Below are 6,529 nucleotides of genomic sequence, written 5' to 3'. Positions count from 1 at the left end.
AGGTAGTCAGAGAAGACTTCCTGAGGGTGTGATGTTATTTCATTGAATGAATGCTTATTGAATATTTACTGTGGAATACATCAGCAAGCAAAACAAAGGCCTCTCACCTTCATGGGATTTATCTTTAGCACAGAAGACAGACAATTGACATAAAAATTAGAAAATTATGTGACAGTTGGCTAGGGTATAGTCCTTAGTTATATGGTTTCCTAGATAATCTGGGTAAGGCTGATTCAATTAGTTGAAAGACCACGAGAGCTGAACGGAGGTGTTCCTAAGAACATGAAATTCCCCTAATGGATTGCAGTTTTGGCTCATGTGGGCAAGTTTTAGCCTGCCCTTCCTGACAGCTTGCCCTGTGGATTTCAGACTTGCCTAGCCAACCCCCACAGTTGCAGAAGCCAGCTCCTTAGATATATTTCTCCTTCTGGTTCTGCTCCATTAGTGGATCACTGACTGATACAAAAGGTGGTAGGATCCAGGGGTGAGTGGGAGTGTGACCTGATAGGTAGGAGCAAGTTGCAGTATTACGAGATTCAGCTTAGGTTACATTGAGAAAGTGAGATTTGAGCAGACTTGGTAGAGGCAAGCATTGTTCCTTTGAGACAATGGTTCCAGGAAGAAAGAACTGCTAGAACAAAGTCCCTAATATAGGCAGCTTTGAAGAAGGCATCCAGTGTAGCTGTTGCAGAGTGTAAGCATAGCAGGCAGATGAGAGGATGTCAGGAGGTAAGGGTTGAAAGCAGAGGGCTTAGACATTTTAATGACCTTACATTTTACTTGGAGAGACCCAAGAACAATTGCCCAGTTTTGAGAGAGGGGTGCATAATCTGACTTATCTTTTTAAAGGATCATTTACATTTTAAAAGATGACTCTGTTGAGAACAAACTACTGGATGGGGAACATGAGAGCAGAAACGGGAATCTGATGAAGTGCTCTAGTAACTCAGGCAGCATGATGTTTGAACTGAGATTCAAAGACAGTCTTGACATTCAAGTGGTTCACCGTTGATTGCTTGCTGCCCATACCATACCAGTTCTTAAACATTTTTAATATCCCTCTGCTCAAGGGACAAGGAGGAAGTAGGCAGTCAATGAAAAGTGAAACATGAAAGTTTTAGTCATGTGCAAAGGCACAGGAATATAAGAAGGCTAAGCACATTCACAAGTCTCCAAGATCACCATTATGGCCGGAACCATTGATAAAGAATAATAAATAACTACTGACATAAACACAAACTATCCCACACACTTCTCTAAATACCTTTTATGTACCATAGAAAAACTCATTTATCTTTGTATCAGCTAACTATTGTTACATAAGAAATTGCTCCAAAACTGAATAACTCAATCATCACTTAATTGCTAAAGATTCTGTGGGTTGGCAATTTGGATTTAGTTGGTAAAATTCATCTCTGCTCCATATAGTGTCACCTGGAAGCAGTCATGTGTTTACAATCACTTGGCAAGTTAGCCAGACTGACTAGTTCCAAATGGCCTCATTCACATGTCTAGTAGTTGACCAAGGGAAGGTGGGATGGGGGTGGGTTAGCTGAACAGTTGTCTCTCATCAACCAGCAAGTCTACCCAGGCTTCTCCAAGTGGTGGCTGCATTCAAAAAAGCAGCAAACGAGAGAGTGTAAAAACACAATGTTCACACACTGATCAAGCCTCTGCTTCTGTCTTTGCCCAAAGAGGCCACATGGTGAAACCAAATCAATATCACAGGGGATTTCACAAGGGCATGGGTTCAGGGAGGCATGACTCACTGGGTTTGGCAGTACTTCAGCACCGAAGAATTGATGCTTTTGAACTGTGGTGTTGGAGAAGACTCCTGACAATCCCTTCAACTGCAAGGAGATCCAACCAGTCCATCCTAAAGGAAATCAGTCCTGGGTGTTCATTGGAAGGACTGATGCTGAAGCTGATACTCCAATACTCTGACCACTTGATGCGAAGAGCTGACTCATTGGAAAAGACCCTGATGCTGGGAAAGATTGAGGGCAGGAGGAGAAGGGAACGACAGAGGATGAGATGGTTAGATGGCATTACTGACTCAATAGACATGAGTTTGGGTGGACTCCGGGAGTTGGTGATGGACAGGGAGGCCTGGCATGCTGCGATTCATGGGGTTGCAAAGAGTCGGACACGACTGAGAAACCGAACTGAACTCAACTGAACAGCGATCTACCAGTCTTCATCAAAAGCCCCAAGAGGTATGTCTTGTTAATATATCCATTTTTCAAATGAGGAAACTGAAGCCAACACGTGTTGTATACCCCATACCCAGCAGGAAGCAAGGCCAAAGTCTGGACCCAGTCCAGCTCCAGAGACTGAGGAGAAACCAGGCAGTGGGTCCAAGGGGTGATGGGCCTGGAACACTCTCCAGGTCAGTGTGACTGTGATGGAGGTCTGGGCTGCAATGACCAGAGGACTTGCAGGTGGGATACCTGAGAAAAAGGAGAGAATAAAACTTTAGCCAAGAAATGGAGTCAGGGTTACAGACTGGGAGAAGAACAAACCTCAAACCAAACTGTAGAGGCAGGTGATGGCATAAATGGAAGCCAGCACCAAGGAAGGTGAAGGGAATAGAGTGAGAGCAGAATGTTCTTTATGTGTCTCATTGTTCTACAGACAAAAGGGGTACACTTAAAAGTGATGTCTGTGTGTTAATTTTATATCCTGCAACTTTGAGGAGGGATGTGGGAGGGGGGTTCAGGATGAGGAACACATGTACCCCCATGGCTGATTCATGTGAATGTATGGCAAAAACCACTACAATATTGTAAAGTAATTCACCTCCAATTAAAATTAATTAATTAATTTTTTAAAAATAAAATAAAAGTGACGTCTTGTTTTATAGCAATTTATCTGAGTCATGGTCATCACAGTAGAAATAAAATTCTGCTTTACTCCTTTTTATGAGGGTGTGGGTATATGTAAAAACTGGGAATAGTGAATGTACTGAAATACCAGTGAGCAGCTCTGAGCAGCTCTGAGTGTATTTATAGATGTCAAACACACGAAACACGCCCACACCACACACCCGCTTCCAGGGATCCAGAAGGTGGGGAGATTAATACCAAGTGTACATGGGCGGGCTGTGCCCCACATGGCTGTGCAGGGCATCATCACTTAAAGATCCTCTAGAGTACCCTTTCAGGGTTTAGCAAAGCCATATGATGAATGATTGGAAGGCTTGAAAACAAAATTATTTTGAATACAAGGTTTTTCTTCCTTCAAACACAGGCCCTGTCATAATCTGCTGAATATCTTAAGACATGTTCTTTGTGACCTCAGATGAATGGATAAATAACAGGATGAGAAAATTCTCTATCATCACTATTAACAATAAAATATGTTGATTTTCTGATCATGGATATCTTATTTTTAAAAAAGTAATAAGTTCTCTAGACAGAGCTGCCTGGATCTGCTGGTGTGAAAGGCAGAGGTCCATAACAGGAACAGGAAGAATGAGCATTCAGATCAGAGGGCGCTTCCTGACTTCCGATGCTCCAAGGTTTGAGAATAAAACCCTTAAACTTGAGAATAACTTCTAACCAATAGTAGTCTAACCAATAGTAGTTAGACTACTTACCAACTAAATAGTTGGTAAATAGGCAATTTACCAACTAAATCCAAACTGCCAACCCAATAGTAGGCATGAAAAATAGAGGCCCTGCTGACCTTTTGATTTGTCATCATTAGTGACAATGAAGACATTGTTTGCCAGAGAAGTTGTCACTTTTTCACTGCAGAAAAAGAAGGGAAATAAATTACTGTGAGACCCAGGCTTAGGATAGTACAAAAGACTGAGGGCATCTGCTTTTCTGTGAAGTGCCCAGAACAGAAAAGATTGGCAGAGACTCAGAAATGCTTGCTATGGAAGAGAACACAGGCATGTCCTAGCCTTTCCTAGACCAAGTGTGCCTCAAAGATTTTGATGCACTAGACATCTACTGAATGCCTCCTTTCTGCTGCCTAGCAAACAAGGAATTCACCGGTGAACAAAAACACAGCTTCTTCCTCAAGGAAATGATAATCCAGCTTTTCTTTCCAGGACTTTGCAGCAACTAAAGCATATTTCTTGGAATCAGATCTGCTCATTTGTTTTATTTTCATTTTTGTCTGTCACTTTTCTTGAAGGAAAGTTACACAGCTCAAAATAGCCTGGAGTTAAAACTCCCCTTGGGGTCCTCCCCACCATTCTATGCAAAACAAAGAACTCTCTCACTTGAAGAAAAAAATGGAATTAAGGTTGATTATGCCCAGCTCCCAGCCGGTCCCAGCCTCTGGCCGATCTCCAGAATTCCTTGCCCCAGCTGTTTAAGAGATAACTAATCCGAACAACCTTGGAGAAGAACATGCCCCCTTTAGACAGTAGATTTCCATATATATACTTCCTCTTTTCTTGGGTTAGTGCAGCAGCTCACTAATCTGACTGCTGCCCCTTCTCACCTCATTAAAGGTGATCTGTTCCTGTAAAGTGCCCGTCTCATTCTTCGAACCTCACTTTCTCTAATTTCCTTACCCTACACTTCTGCCGCTAGTTTCTTCAGAAATTTGATAGGTGGTGGACTTGAGTTTTTATTTCTAGTCTCTCATGTCTAATTTCTCGGGAGAAGAGGCAGATTAACAATGTTACCTCTTAGGACTTTTCAGTGACTCACTTGTCAAGGTTTCTAAATTCACAAAGGCTCAGTGACAAGAGAAGACATCTCATTTTTATAATTCCTCCTTTAGGTATAAGCCATCTTCTATTTAAACATGATTTCATAATGAGTCCTTTTTAGCATAATAATAATAGGAAAAAATTATAGATGCTTCTTTATTACCTTTAAATTCCCTGTCAGTCACTACACATGACTGCTGTGGCCCTGTGACATGAGCAGTCATGCTATGTCTGTGACTGCCTGTCACTCAAAGGGGAAACCAGAGAAACGCTGAATGCATCTGGCTTGTGGTCTCCTGTACATCCTGGGATTTCATTTTATTTTTTTCCCTTTTTTGATCCTCTGAGGGAAAACCTTAAGCTTCTGGCCAGGTTCATAGGAATAGAGAGACATTTATGAAAGTCATTTACTGAAAAGAAGGAAAAAGGGATGGGGCCAAGATACATTTCATTATTTTTCTGGAGCAAGACAGCCCTCTATGTAGAACAGCCTTCCTGTCTGCACAGACATCGGTAGTGTCCTGAAGGAGATGTAAGGTTCTCTCCTCCAGCACCAGTGGGCCTCAGGGGAGAAGCAGCCCAGGACAAGGGGAAAAAAATGACAGGATGCCAGGACAAGCAACACAAAACTGTTGCTCTTCTAGTTTCAGAGTCCAATCATCTGTGGAGATTCAGAGGTGAAAGAGAAAGGAGGAAGGGATGGTTTTTGAATTGAGCCTTGAAGGATGGATGGTGTTTCCACTCAGAGATGATGAATGGTGAGAGATAAAGATCTGCTTCTGCTGTGGTGTGAGCTTGTGACTTCTGTCTCCCCAAGATGCAGTATCATCCACTCTTAAAAATGAGGACTGGGACTTCCCTGGTGGCCCACTGGTAAAGAAAAATCCACTGTTCAGCTTTCCTCCGCTGCCGTTAAGGTGTTCAGTCCTTCCAAGGAAGCTTCCACCATTTTAGGGTGAGGTCCTCACATCAACTGGCGACTAGCACTGCACCTGGCAGCCTCCAGCTAGCACTCACCCACACCATGGTCCCGGTCTTGGAGCTCGCCTGCATCTATTCAGCCCTCATTCTGCACAACAATGAGGTGATGGTCATGGAGAATAAGATCAATGCCCTCATTAAAGCAGCTGGTATAAATGTTGAGCTTTTCTACCAGGCTTGTTTGCAAAAGCTTTGGCCAATGTCAACATCAGGAGCCTCATCTGTATGGTAGGGGCTGGTGGACCTATCCTGTCCACCACTGCTGCCCCAGCTGAGGAGAAAAAAGTAGAAGCAAAGAAAGAAGAATCTGAAGAGTCTGATGATGACATGGGCTTTGGTCTTTTTGACTAAACTTCTTTAGTAACACATTCAATAAAAAGCTCTTAAAAAAAAAAAAAAAAAGGAATCTGGCTTCCAGTGCAGGACATGGTTCGATCCCTGGTCAGTGAACTAATACCCTACATGTGGCAGAGGCAACTAAGCTCTGTGGAACACAGCAAACCAACTCAGTGCTCTGTAGCCAGCAGGACCAACTAGAGAGCCTGCACATTGCAACTAAGACCCAACAATAGTCAAGTAAATAAATAAATGTTTAAAAATAATGATAAGTAAGTAAATAAAGTAAAAATGAGGAGTGGAGAGTATGGAAGGTTTTCCTCACCTCAGCTCTTGTTCCAGTGTGCCATTCAGATTACAGCTGCTGCTGCTGCTAAGTCGCTTCAGTTGTGTCAGACTATGTGCGACCCCATAGATGGCAGCCCACCAGGTCTCCCGTCCCTGGGATTCTCCAGGCAAGAACACTGGAGTGGGTTGCCATTTCCTTCTCCAATGCATGAAACTGAAAAGTGAAAGTGAATAAGCTCAGTCGTGTCCAAC

The 6,529-nt window shown here is 42.9% G+C and overlaps 1 pseudogene; it reads left to right on the top strand.

The window, feature by feature from the left end:
* The first annotated feature begins 5,696 nt into the window (after positions 1 to 5,696).
* On the top strand, positions 5,697 to 6,008 carry LOC104987634 (annotated as a pseudogene).
* Positions 6,009 to 6,529: the final 521 nt, after the last annotated feature.

The sequence above is a fragment of the Bison bison genome, unplaced genomic scaffold, assembly GCF_000754665.1.
Source record: "Bison bison bison isolate TAMUID 2011002044 unplaced genomic scaffold, Bison_UMD1.0 scf7180017864103, whole genome shotgun sequence".
Taxonomy (NCBI): domain Eukaryota; kingdom Metazoa; phylum Chordata; class Mammalia; order Artiodactyla; family Bovidae; genus Bison; species Bison bison.
Note: the sequence above shows the minus strand (reverse complement) of the source record. Positions and strands in the feature narration are given on the sequence as shown.